This window comes from Anabrus simplex, chromosome 4, assembly GCF_040414725.1.
Source record: "Anabrus simplex isolate iqAnaSimp1 chromosome 4, ASM4041472v1, whole genome shotgun sequence".
Taxonomy (NCBI): domain Eukaryota; kingdom Metazoa; phylum Arthropoda; class Insecta; order Orthoptera; family Tettigoniidae; genus Anabrus; species Anabrus simplex.
The window spans coordinates 33187627-33202840 of NC_090268.1; positions in this window are offsets into that span (position 1 = coordinate 33187627).

Consider the following 15214-nt stretch of genomic DNA (forward strand, 5'->3'; position numbering starts at 1 on the left):
ATTCACCTGAGCTAAACACTGCTAAAATAAGATTAAAATATCCGTACCTGAGAGAGTGCAAGTTTCTCAGCTGGGCCGATAGGCTTCTTGTACCGATTGCACGGGGTTTTCAAAATTTCACTTTTTAAAAGTTACAGATTGTACTGTAACTAAACACTTAGTCTGAAATACTTCTTGAACTTTGTCTCATCACTGAACAGATGCCTGTTAATTAAATTGTTATAGCGTCCTTCCTCATAGTGGATTCAAATATACTGTTGTCTATCCTTCTGTTTGGGCCGAGATACCACATTGACAGTTCTTCTCCTTCTTATTCTTCTTCTTCCATTAAAATGTCAAGGAAATGCCTGCCACTAACGAAATCGCCCGTGCTCTCGTCCATTTCTGACGGACTGGACTGCGGGACTAGCGGCTGGAGTCGTGTCTAAGAAAACACCCCACGTGCCCGTCGCTTGCGGCTGCTGTCACCAACGTATATGGCGACCCCAGTCGTTGCGATTGTAGCCGCACGGCGACAGCAGTCTCCATCTCCGCGCATGCGCAGTTTGAATTTGGTCTGCGACTCGCGGCGATTGCAGCTTGAGCCGCGACACTGGTGCAGTGAGCAGTGCTGGCGGCCGCAGTCTCTGCGACGGAAGTGACAATTGCTCAACACCTCCTCCGCAAGCACTTTCCTCTGTCAATCAAGGGCCGATAAAAGCCGAGCCGTGCTCAGATGTAAACAGTCTTGATATCTTGTCAAGATTACTGGGTCATAATTTACTCGTATAGGAATTAATATACAGTGTAATATGTACTTTTAAATAAAATGTAAATCCCACTCTGCATTATCATTTTTATGCGTTTTTATTGATTCCTTCATTCCCTCGATTGAGTACTAGTACGCTAGACAGTTTTGCAACTGCATAAATTATATCCGCTTCAACGAAATTACACCGATGGTATGGCATGTAAATAATTGACATATTGGTGCAATTAATGATGTGTCACTCAATTAAGTTGCGGGTTTGTTAAACTTGAAGAGTACCGGGCGAGTTGACCGGAAAACCATCTTTAGGGCTGCCGACAGTGGGGTTTGAACCCACTATGTTTCGAATGACGACAAGACACATCATCGTCATCGCAACATACTTAATTATACACACGCCACATATACAACGCAATGTAATGATTAATTAATTAATTTAAAGGGACAAACATTTACATCTCTAACTATCAAAACATAATATTTGAATTAGACGTATCTGTAATTGTGCCGCTTGGCATAGCATTACCTTGGCTTCATCTTGCGCCAGCCACCTCTGAACTGTCGTTATTCCATTGTAAAAGTGAATTGTCTGTTATTTATGTCAGCGCGCTAGACGTTAAACTGTGTTAAAATTTCTTTTTAAAAAAGTGAAGTAAAATATTACAATGAAAATCAATCAAATATTGTTCGGGCCAGTAAAAGTTATAGTAATGATAACGATAAAATAACCGTTGTGAGTGTGATAAAGTCAAATGACAACGTATGCAATAATAATAATAATAATAATAATAATAATAATAATAATAATAATAATAATAATAATCACGACAGGATTAAATAGAGATGATAACTGTACCGGGAGGCACGCCTCTACGCCGCACATTTAAATCTTGCGCCTTAAAGAACGCCTCTACAGGAGAAAGAGTGAACTTGAAACTGGTCCAACTTATAAATTTTCTCTGAAGATGGCACCACTAAAATTTTGTTATTGTGAAGTTTCCAGTACTGTGTGAATTTCAACTCGTTTTTGTTTTCCATTCATCAAGAAGTTGGGACATTCTCCCATAGATATCACTGCTATAAAACTATGATCATGCACCCTGGTGCGAAGTGAAAGAACCTTTTTGAAGAAATTTTTTATTCACAAGTTTTTTCATACTAAATTTTGTTCATTCATCTTTGGGTTGGCAATATTTATCTTTTCTTTCCGCCAGTTTTGAATTTAGCCAATCAAGAATCTCTGTAATTTATTTTCAACCAATCCCGTATTTCTTCTTCGATTTTGAGTGTAAACTTTTCATTCACCAATAAAATTGTGAGGGTGTGGCTGTTTCATTCGTGAAAGGTCTCGAACTTTCCACGAGGGTTTATAAACTGGGGATTTTTTCGTCTCTTGGCCATTTTTCATCGTCAGCTAACAAAGTGTGTGTGTCAAGCAGGGGGCGGGAGGCGCCTCTTTCATCAGGCAACAGTTCTCCGACAAGGTATGGCCACTTAACATCTTCACTTTTGCTAGCTCCGCAGTTTACCCCGAAGGAAAGGTTCGAAACTTTAACTAGGTAACCAACTTCCTTAAAATGTAATTCTCCGTTAGGTTCATGTGAAATTTCATAAATCTTTAACTGTAATTCGGGGATAGAGAGTGATATACCCTCTCGAGCTCCCCTTCATCTTGGTTTGAGGTACCGCATTTGTTTCTGCAATGTATTAAAGTGATTTCCATCCGCGCTACCTCAGTAGATTGGATTAGCCCCTGTTTCGTTGGTTAAGTACCCTATAGGTCTGTAATTTCTTTTTTTTGTGTGGAGCTCAATCTTCGACTCCATTCCTGTTGTACTCGGGTCGTTTATTGAACCTGTTCTTTTTTTACTAAGGCCCCGTAGGATGGCTACTAGATACCTCTGTGTAATAAGATTGCTATTTGTAAGTAGTGCCTTGTAAGGCCAGTGATTATTAGGCTTTCACACTGTGTTACCTTGAGTAGGCTGGGAATACTGAGAGCACGTCAGCTCTTTTCAAGTGTTGTAAAACTGCCTCTGGGAGGCCTGATATTGCAATTTTGGGAGCAAGTGCTCCAGTTATTAGGGGATTTTAGCCCTTTGGGTAAATGTATATTCTTTGTAAAATCGAGCTGGGTACCCAAAAATTGTAAAACTAGAGGCTTGTAGCCCAAGAATGTTCAAATTCAGAAAACTTGGATCTTTCTAAGTCTTGTTTCTAATTTGCTATGTCATCCTTATCTCACTAAGTGAAAAGTTGTTAAAGTTTTGTTGTTGATTGTTGAAATTCAAAAAATATAACCTTTTGTTAAAATTTTAAATTAACTTTGACTTTGTAGTTAGACCCATTCATCCCGGCAACTTCTTTCACCTCTGCTGGTCTACGGGTAACCCCGTAACAATAACAATGCGTTCAACAGTTAGGTAAGCGAGATTTGCAGTTTATATCGAAATCCAGTGAAGTATGATAAAGTTGACATTTTGGGAAATTTAAATGTTGTGACACCGTGTATTTGTGATATAGAAAATCACGGCATGTTTTTTCCTCCTGAGGTCCGGAAATTTTCGAGAAGTTAATTGTGAGATTATTATAAAGTAGTTTGGCCATGGAATCGCTTGTGTTTAAAAAGATTCAAGCAGGGAGAAAATGGATTGTAATGGAAATGAAATATTATGAGAATAATTAGGAAGATGTTAAAGGCAGAGTAAGCCTGTATTTTATGAGTGATGCAGAATAAGCAGGACGCCGAGAATAAGAGGCCCTAGAGTTCGATTGGGAGGAATTTTTGTGACATGATGTATAAGTTAATGTGTAATATTTCTGAGTCAGGCTGTATAAGAGGAGCGATGCCCGGTAGCAATCCAGAACGACAAAAGAATGTAACGGTTGTCAAAACCAAGTGAGTGCGTTTTAACGCCTATTTAAGTACAAGTTGATGTTCTCTCATGATTACTGTTTTATGTAAGACCGTAGGTAACGGCAGTTAAATCTAGGTGACGATTCTATTTGATCCCAGTGAAGTGCATTTTGTGATAGCCGACCTCATGAACAAAATACATTCTGACACACGGTCAAGATAATACTTAATTGTTGTAAATTGAATTCTATTCTGCATGTTTAAAAGGCGAAAACATCGCTGACTAGAAACATTGCGGGTGCGAAAACGAATTTTATTAGAATGAGAGTTTAGTTTGCGTAGGTTGTTGAGAAGTTACTTCACTGGACAGTTCACGATGATTCATGTTTGGAGTGTTGATGTGGCAAGTCAGTTGGAACCTCACACTCGAGTTATGCCGTGAATGTCGTGATGGTTGTGCTTATTGTTGTCAGTGATGTTACGTAATAGCAAACGAGATTTGAGTTTATTTTTATTTAGCGCACTTCACCACATATGTTTAAATTGTAATGAGGAATAGATTAAATTATTCGAACATGTTGTTTAATTTCGATTTCACGCTTTATCACAGGAAATAGACACAGTAATATTTCCAGATTTGAGTTCATTTTGTAGCGAATTTCACTTCATGTGTTAGCGTTTCAACGAGGATCAGATTTAAATATCCGAGGTTGGTGTTAAAGTTTCGAGTTCGCCTTGCAGTATGAGTGATGTGTAGATACCATAACGTTGGCTCAACGATAGATTTAAGATGTCGCGTGTATATTAATTATCATTAAGGATGAGTAGTTCAGTAATGTTCATTCAACGACAGGATTAGGACGCTGCCAGCACATAGCCAAGTCATAAGGTAGGCATTTTTTCGAATCGACTTGAACGATGTTAGTGTTTGTAGTAGTGGATACGAGTGTGGAAGATATTAGCAGGTACTATTTAGGCCATGTTTCGGCATAATCCTTACTAGCCGTAAGGTGCTCACATAATAGCGTTTCATCAGGAGCGGCATGAATGTAAGGGTTGTCTCGCGTGGAAACCTGGCTAATGGAGTGTACCCGCTCAAAGCCTGAGTCCCAACCAGTATTTATCTCAGGGAGTGTTACGGTCCGAATCTATCGCAACTCATAAACAATAAAAATATATATTGAGATATAAGATCTCAAACTAAATGTAATGGCGCCATCCAATCAGTACTACAGGGTTGAACGGGACACCCTAATTTTTAACTTTAAGCCTCATCATAAAACACACAAATTATATGTATATTCAGATCAAAGGGAAATTATGAAGGCTCCTCCTAGGAATGGGGACGGATATTTAAATGGTTACCGAGGGTTTACTATTCTACAAGAACAAGAACCTGGAACTGTTTCCTTGCAAATGCTAAAGGAGCATTTTATTTAAGTAAACAAAATTATTTTTACACACAACAAAATCTGTTGATCCTTGATTTGTCGGTAATTTGGCAAATTATTCCTGAAAATGATTACATAATATTTATCACTTTTAACCACCCTTCCATTTGGGTGGTGGAACCGTTGATATCTGAAGGTATCAGATTTACCTTCGTTAACACCATGACCATATTTAGTCGTGGACCAATTACCTGTTGGCTAAGTAGGCGCGATCACATGGACCATGTTATCGCCTCCACTTTGATTGAGATGAGACCAACCCGGGAAACTACAAACTCTCCCCGGGTTCCTAACCAAGATATGCTAATCGTTAGTTGAAGGAAACGACAAAGGGACTATAACCTAATGGTACAGATGTAGGGATTTCCCTTCATTTTACAACTATTAACTTAACTTATTATTTACAACAACTTGACATTATTACGTTAATTCGCCAGCTGACTTCCCTAGTATCATTCATCATCAGCATCCGAAATAATAAAATAAATTAAAAATAAATAAAAAATATTATTATTATTATTATCATCATCAACATTATTATTAATAGTGGAGATCGTGATTATCGTAACCCGTAATCATCCTCGCTATAATACTTCAGCTTCTCGCTCTTATTATTCTCATCTGAGAAAAAATAAAAAATAAAAAAGTAGCTTCCTTTTTTATACTTCAAATATTATTATTAAAGTGGTTTGAAAATTTCAATATTTTCAATTCAATTCCCACCATCATTATTGTGTTCATAAATAAAAATTTAAAAAATTCTTCTTCTAATTCTTCAAATATTATCATTATTTAATTAAAAAATTAATTTCACTTGTTACACGGTAGCCCACTCTATATATGTATACCGCATAACCCCTTTTACAATTTCGATTTATTTTGGCACTAATCAATCCAGACATAATTTACTTGGATTATTATTATTATTATTATTATTAATATTCTTATTCTTTCGAGAATTTTTATTTGTATTCCCCATCTTTATAATTTAGTCACATACGTTCTCTCCCAAACAGAAATCACCAAGATCCGAATTCACATCGGTCGGGACATAATAGTGTTCGAACCCGCAACCTTATTTTCGTAGTGTCGTTAATTCATGGAGACCGTATGCTCCTAAGACGATTCTCAAATCCCATAACACCTCGCAGTTGAGCAAATATCGCCAATCTCTGCAAGTGTTAAATTATTCCTTCCTTTTCCATTTTGCAGTCCATTTATCCATCGGAACTCTTCAAAACATTTTCATTAATTAACCCTCGGTGCGTGGACTCTCTTCTACCACTCATATCACCGGTATAGAAATAGATGGATCTTAAGGCCTACATAGAGGTACCTCTATGTAGGCCTTAAGATCCATCTATTTCTTCATCAACATCAGTACAATTCACTTTCATTTCGGGCCGGATTTCTGTCCCACAAATCTCCAAATCTCAACTTTTGGCTCAAATCACTCTGGGCCCCAAACATAGCGTGACCATATTATCAAAATGCCTATCTCGTTTCTACCAAAATTATTTATGATTATTATGGAGTCCAAAAACGTTAAATCAACAATTAGTGTTAAAATCGGATTCACTGCCCAAATAAAATATTCATGCCACATAATATCTCCACATTTAAATTAGTTTAATTTGCAATCATTCTATCCAACTAGGCCCGTGCCTTTATTCTCAAAGATTATTATTAAACACGCCTTTACACATTACCCAATATTAACTTATTACTCCGACACTTCTACCGATTATTATTATTTCGTCCACTGGCGAACTTCGCGATGTTTACAAACAAATCAATGGACTTCATTCCGTCCCACAACAATTTAAATCACTTGGCAACCCTACCTCTGGATTATCTTAACAACATGCCTTAATATCTATAAAATTTCCGATAACGGAAAAACACTTTGGAAGCACTTCTAAATGAATATTAACATTAACGTGCTACATATCATATCAAACAACTCAAGCACTTGAATGATCAAATAAACCCTACTCTACTCTATTAAATAATCAAAATTATGATGAGTGCTTGATCTAATTATGTACATATTAATTTGTCCCTTTGTCTATCTATCTTTGAATTTATACGAGCCGGAATCGGCTCGTTTCACAATTTACATGATGAATTAATATGATTCCCTCCTCCTAACGATATCAATCTACAAATATCTCAAAAGGTTACTCATCTCTTTTTTGTAGTCTGCTAAGCCGGACGAGGAACACAGGCCCCGTCCAGTCTTAGCCCTGCATCCTGCTGGTTTTCATGCCAGCTTGAAGAAGTAATCCAATGCACTTTTCAGATTTACACATTCATTTTCAAGATTTAAAATTTTAACATTTTAACAAATTTACACACACTAATATTGAACTGAAACTTTACACTTCTGGCCTTTTACTGACCCGCATAATTCATACACATATTCTTCATTCCTTCCCCGGCACTAAGGAACTGGTGACACCTCGATATCACATTCAAACGGCCCGGCGCGCACTTGATTTTCCCGTCTCACGTCCGCGTAGCTGACCAGGTATCAGTTTATAATCGACTATTACTAGGTGAAATATATCGAACACTCGTGACCGTTCTCACGTAACGTACTTCCTAATCTGTTGGTAGTATCTCACACTCCGTAAGTTATGCTTTATTGAGTCTTGTCTATTTGAAACACTTCATACTAGTATACTGCTCAAGACTGTAATATGAGCTACATCACGTCATGAACCACTGTACTATGTAACAATATAATACTTCGAACCCTACTCCACGAGTAAGTACACACACGCACCCCTGGCGTAATCACGGCTCGAACAGAATATCAGAAGTTGTCACGCACCGCAGGCGTGGTATCAGCCCGAACACTTTGTCAAAAGTAGTAGTCAGTCCTTGTCCACGACCTTATATTTCTACTTGTATCTCCTCTCTTCCGAGTTCACGGGAGGTCATCATAGGACGCGCAGCCCAGATATCTTCATACGACAATTTGCGGTTCGGCCCGTGGCTTAAATATGGGATTCAATGATGTAATTATGTTCTCAAAGGCTCTATACCAATTCTCAACTATTATCGTTCGCTGGTAATTGATATATTTGCGAATTTAGCTGCCGTCTCCCGGCTCGGGACTTCGCGCTATATTGTGGCGTCCCTTGCCTTCAGCCAATCAGCGGATAGCATTCATTAATTCTTAGAATTACGCCATGCAATCTCCCTCAATTATTAACTTTCAGTAAGTTTTATTATACGTTTATGCTTATAAATTCCACCTGATTTCGAATGTATAATTCACTTTCGTTTATAAATTTAATCCGTGGAGTTCAGGTTTCTCGTGCTTCTTACGATACGAAGTTGGCGTACCTGCGACTGGTCGATGAATTTTTCTATTGGTCCACATAAACCACGGGACCAAGTGCCAACCTCGCGTTCAACTCCCGCTAGTACATGGAGATACCCCTACGTCATTTCTCAGAATTTTCCGCACGACCCGATGCGTTGTTGCCGCTACCAATTCTGCCTGGGGCTATGAAAAATTTGGCAACAAATTATCCTCTCTCTTTCCTCGTCGTCACAATTTCTGAGAATTCTAATTCTGTCACTCATTGTGTTTCTTAATCTTATTGGAGACAACAGTCTGTGGCAGGTTTCACCATACCATCTCGGCCTGGCCTGCTCTTACTGTATGTACAGTAAGATATTCTTTATTCTGAAAATGAAATATATATTCTTCAATAATTCATCATAATTGCATGACGCTTATCACACCCCCACCAGGGCGCAGGAGACTGATCCCTACTACTTAGCCGCGTGTGTTAAAGTTCAATGAACTTTCGTTTCTATTTGTTTCTTTTCTTTACTTTAAGATTTCTTTGTTCGGGTGTCTGGTATATTATGATAGTGCCGTGTGTTGACACTTACATGATTTTTGTAGGATTTATAGTACGAATATGGTTTCGATTCGTCAGCTCTTAAAATATTTTATTTTCATTTTTTTAATTCACATTATTTTTGTGAGACGTTGATTTACCGATCGCTTGTAGTTTGGTTTAATGAGAAAAGTGTAGGTAGACCGATTTGTAATTGTAGTCGTAGTTATAGAAAATTGGAAAGATTTCCTGTTGTTTTATATTGTGGATTTGTATTTTAATGAATTTAACGACGTAACTGTTTCATAACCTGAATGTTGGTTTAGTAAGAACATTTTCAAGTGATTTATCACTTTTCTTTAACTTCAGTGTTTGGCGTTTCTTCTAAATGCATAATGAATAATTGTTCTCCTGCATTTCGCAGTTTTGTTCTTTCAGAACGATGTAACGTAAGATCCTCTCGGATCAAGTGTTGTTGGTTCCTTCTGAACATCTGTTTGGGGTGATGAATGTTTCAGCATTGGGATTCCTCTGTAACTTGAAGGGTGTCACGAGATGACAATACATGGTTTAATTTTAGTTTTGATTGTGACAATTGCTCTTAACTTGTAACGAATACCATGCTTTCAAGTAATGTTTCGCAACCCATCCAAAGCAACTGATAGTCGATTTGGTTCGATTAAGGATCCATTCGGGGGATGTTCCAATATCCGGTATGATAGTCGACTAGTGGCTAACCTTAATTAAATGTAAATCTGGAATTCTAATTGTTAAAGGTCAGATTTTCCACGGATCGTGTGGGTTAACTCTCAGTTATCGTTTGGATCAATGGTGCCCGATTTTCAGGTTTTTCTATTCTTGTTTCTGGTTTTTGCTGTCCACGAATTTTACATTGCATTTTCATTCTTTGGAAGACAATAAAAACAATTTCAAAAATATATTTGCCACTCAGTTTATGGATTTTGACAGCGTTATAACAAGTTGTGAACAATTTAACTGACCTTTCGTTCCTATTTAATAAACAAATTATCGTGATTTACATTGAATAAATATTTTAGTAAGCACAATGTTGCTCCTCATTTGAAATAGTTATGCTCTTCTCTGAACACTATCGTTTGGTCTATGAAACGACAGAAAAATCTCGAGATGACAATACATGGTTTAATTTTATTTTTGATTGTGACAATTGCTCTTAACTTGTAATGAACACCATGCTTTTCAAGTAATGTTTCGCAACCCATCCAAAGCAACTGATAGTCGATTTGGTTCGATTAAGGATCCATTCGGGGGATGTTTCAGTATCCGATATGATAGTCGACTAGTGGCTAACCTTAATTAAACCTGTCTCGTAACGACTCCAAGATCCGAGAGTACACATTGCTCTACCGAAGCAGCCGAGGCAGACGACCAACGATGGAACGGTAAGTTCAAGGGTTCAGTATGTGACCTTCGAATTGAAATTAACGTTATTTGCGTATTGCTTCTTCAAATGCTATACTGTAGTTTTACGAGTAGGAAGGAAGCGACCGTATTACAGGAAGTGTCTATAAGGACTACAACCTGGTAGCAATGCAGTGAGGCTTGCGGTGTCACTCCTAGCCCTTTCCTATCCCATCGTCGCTGTAAGACCTATCTGTGTCGGTGCGACGTAAAGCAAATTGTAAAAAAAAAAAAAATACATGCCAGTACTAACTAGACTTAATTTAAACTGTTGCAGCATCATTGTTTAAATTTTAATTTGATTTCATAGCAGCAGGTTGCCATTCTTGCTGGGATATGAATTAATTGTGGTTTCCATAAATTATATTTTAATATTTATTTATTGGCTGTTGTTGAGTTCTGATTAAATAAAATTTTTAAAAATCTGTTCAAGAAGAGAAAAAAAGATTCTGTATAATCTTTTAAAAGCGCCCATAAAAATGTTGGGGTAAAAGATGCTGAAGCAAGAAATAGAAGGGAAAATACGGCAAAATATAGTTATCTCACAAGAAAGGTGCCACTGCTGACTGAATACTTCTGCCTTTTGAAGATCCTCGCATACATACTCCCCTTGTTCATTAATTATTCCTGGAATGTCATCCTTGGAACCTGTATCTGTCTTAAAGTGCCTATACATACCCTACCAATTGTTATTTGTTTACCCAACGCAGTAATTAAATGGGGACAAATATTAGTGTCCGCCTCTGTGGTGTAGTGGTTAGCGTGATTAGCTGCCACCCCCGGAGGCCCGGGTTCGATTCCCGGCTCTGCCACGAAATTTGAAAAGTGGTACGAGGGCTGGAACGGGATCCACTCAGCCTCGGGAGGTCAACTGAGTAGAGGTGGGTTCGATTCCCACCTCAGCCATCCTGGAAGTGGTTTTCCTTGGTTTCCCACTTCTCCTCCAGGCGAATGCCGGGATGGTACCTAACTTAAGGCCACGGCCGCTTCCTTCCCTCTTCCTTGCCTATCCCTTCCAATCTTCCCATCCCTCCATAAGGCCCCTGTTCAGCATAGCAGGTGAGGCCGCCTGGGCGAGGTACTGGTCATACTCCCCAGTTGTATCCCCCGACCAAGAGTCTGAAGCTCCAGGACACTGCCCTTGAGGCGGTAGAGGTGGGATCCCTCGCTAAGTCCGAGGGAAAAACCGAACCTGGAGGGTAAACAGATACAGATGATGATGATGATGACAAATATTAGTTTATAGGAAGGGGAATTAGGGAGTGAAGTAACTTACCAAGGGAGATGTTCAATGAATTTCCAATTTCTTTGTATTTAAGAAAAGGCTAGAAAAACAACAGAGAGGGAATCTTCCACCTGGGCGACTGCCTTAAATGCAGATCAGTAGTGATTTATTTGATTGATTCAACAAACTGAGTTTTTGCTTCATTTCATGACCCTAAATACATATTTTGACCTGTCTGTAAGAAAACAGCTATATTTTTTAAAGGCGCTGCACGTTAAAAGGGGCTGCCTGGCCGAGGCGGTAAAGGCGTGCACGGTTCGCCCGGAAGGACGTAGGTTCGAATCCCCGTCAGGAAGTCGTAAAATTTAAGAAACAAGATTTCCACTTCCGGAGGTGCATATGGCCCTGAGGTTCACTCAGCCTACAATGAGTACCAGGTGAATTCCTGGGGGCAAAGGTGACTGGGCGTAGAGCTAACCGCTCTACCCCATCACGTGCCGCGCTTAACAATGGTACGGAGGTGTCTTTGTCTGCACGTTAAAATCTTTTCACTAATTATTAGTTTTACGTTCTGCAAACAGTCTGTATAGGCCTGCGATTGTGTCAGTACTTTAGGAGTTATTTTATGCACTGGTATTTACTGACACGAGACTGGCGTATTTAAGCACTTTCAAATATCACCGGTGTGAGCCGGCATCGAACTCGCTCTCTTGAGCTCAGGAAGCCATCTAGAAACATACGATTTAATTATAGTTACTTTTTCTTGGCAATTTCTATAATTGTTAGAGCCTGGATAATCACACAGTTAAAAGCGCAAATCTGCACATATATCCCCCTATGGGTGGGGGTGGTAGAATAACACCCACGATATCCCCTGCCTGCCATAAGAGGAAACTGAGCGGGGCCCCAGGGGCTCTTATCTTGGGAGCTTGGGTTGGCGACCGTGGGGCCCATAGTTGAGTTAAATTTTTAGTTATTAAAAGTGAATTGACAAGGTGGACCCAACACAAACTATTTTAAATAGTTTCTTTGATAGATTCCACATATTTGTGCCAGGCTCCTCACTTTCATCTATCCTATCGGACCTACCTTGGTCAACTCTTGTTCTTCTCCGACTCCGAGGCTATTAGAGCACTCGAGCCCTAGGGAGTCTTTCATTTTCATGCCCTTCGTGGCCCTTGACTTCCTTTGGCCGATACCTTCACTTTTCGAACTGTCGGATCCCTTCCATTTTCTCTCTGATTAGTGCTACATATAGAATGGTTGCCTAGTTGTATCTGTACCTCCTCTTAAAACAATAATCACCACCACTTCACATACATTCAGGGTAGTTTGTTACTTTATTTTATCCATTTTACAGCGGGTATGATCGGGATAAACCTCAAACTACTAAATGTCCAAAAACGAGTTTAATAAGAGAGAAATCAATTGCATTCATCAGAATTAGGTAAACTGAACATCTACCAGTGTAATAGAGCTTCAAATGTTAGGAGTTTTCGCAAAACTCCACATCTACGGGAATAAACATATAAAAATTTAATATCTCCATACTATTTCTTTCTTAATCTGTTTAGCCTCCAGGGTTGGTTTTTCCCTCGGACTCAGCGAGGGATCCCACCTCTACCGCCTCAAGGGCAGTGTCCTGGAGCGTCAGTCATCGGGTCGGGGTATACAACTGGAAAGAAGGACCAGTACCTCGCATAGGCGGTCTCTCCTGCTATGCCGAGCAGGGGCCTTGTGGGGGGATAGGAAGATTGCAAGGGATAGACAAGGAAGAGGGAGCGGCCGTGGCCTTAAGTTCGGTACCATCCCGGCGTTTGCCTGGAGGAGAAGTGGGAAACCACGGAAAACCAACCCCCCGTGGCTGGGGGTGGTAGAATAACACCCACGGTATCTCCTGCCTGTCGTAAGGGGTGACTAAAAGGGGCCAATGGGCTCTAAACTATGGAGCGTGGGTGGGCGACCACGGGGCTATTAGCTGAGTCCTGGCATTGCTTCCACTTACTTCTGACAGACTCCTAGCTTTCATCTATCCTACCCCACCTCCCTTGTTCAACTCTTGTTCTTTTCCGACCCCGACAGTATTAGGTTTCCGAGGCCTAAGGAGTCTTTCATTTTCACGCCCTTCGTGGCCCTTGTCTTCCTTTGGCCGATATCTTCATTTGCGAAGTGTCGGATCCCTTCCATTTTTTCCCTCCGATTAGTGTTATATAGAGGATGCTTGCTTAGTTGTACTTCCTCTTAAAACAATAATCACTACCACCACCACGGAAAACCGCTTAGAGGATGGCTGAGGTGGGAATCGAGCCCACCTCTACTCAGTTGACCTCCCGAGGCTAAGTGGACCCCATTCCAGTCCTCGTAACACTTTTCGAATGTCATGGCAGAGCTGGGAATCGGACCCAGGCCTCCTGGGGTGGGGGCTGATCACGCTAACCACTACACCACGGAGGCGGACTATTTTTTTTCTTAGCAATTTCTATAATCATTATAGCCTGGGTAATCACGTAATTTAAAGCGCAAATCTTTACATATATTTCAGGGCTGTTTGTTATTTCATTTCCCATTTTCACACCAGCCAAATGCTGGGTCTGTACCTTAATTAAGGCCACGGCCGCTTCCTTCCAACGTCTAGATCTTTCCTATCCCGTCGTCGCCATAATACCTATCTGTGTCGCTGCAACGTAAAGCCACTAGCAAATAATAATAATAATAATAATAATAATAATAATAATAATAATAATAATAATAATAATAATAATAATAATAATAATAATAATAATAATTTCATTTTGCAGAGGGTATGATGGAGAGAAATTGAGGACCGATTCAGCAAAGCTCAACAACTACAACATTTCCAAAAATGAGTTATATACCTTTTATAAGGTCAGGGTGTTTAATAAGAAAGAAATCAATTGCACTCATCAGAATTGAGCTAAACTGAACATCTACCACTGTAGCAGAGCTTCACATGTTAGGAAATTTTGCAAAACTCCACATCTATGGGAATAAAAATTTATCAAAACTCTACATACTATTCCGGATTTTATTCATAATTACGAGGTATTTTTTTACTTTGGCAACCATGTACATATTTTGGTAATCTATATATATAAAATAGCTTGTCCTGACTGACTGACTGATTCATCATCGCCGAGCCAAAACTACTGGACATAAAGAAATGAAATTTTGGGGATATATTCACATTATGATGTAGGTGCTCGCTAAGAGAGGATTTTTGGATATTCCTTCGGTAAGGGGGTGAAAAGGGAGGGTGAAATTTTAAAATGAGTGTATCTATATCTCAAAACTTTAAACGTTTATAGATGTGAAAATTGGTATTTAGAATCTTCTTTAAAAATAAGGAAATACGTATTTTTTTGTTTTCAGAAAATCCCAATAGGAGGGGTGAAAACAGTGAAAATGGGGGGGAAATGGGTTGAATGCCTTTAATCAGGATACCGGTACTTATATATCAGAAACTGAAGATACTACAGACCTCAAAATTGGTAATTTTGATCTCTTTTAAAAATAAAGAAACACGTATTTTTTTGTTTTTGGAAAATCCAATTAATGGGAGGGTGAAAAGGGGGTGAATTTTTAAAATGAGTGAATCTATTTCTCGAAACTTTT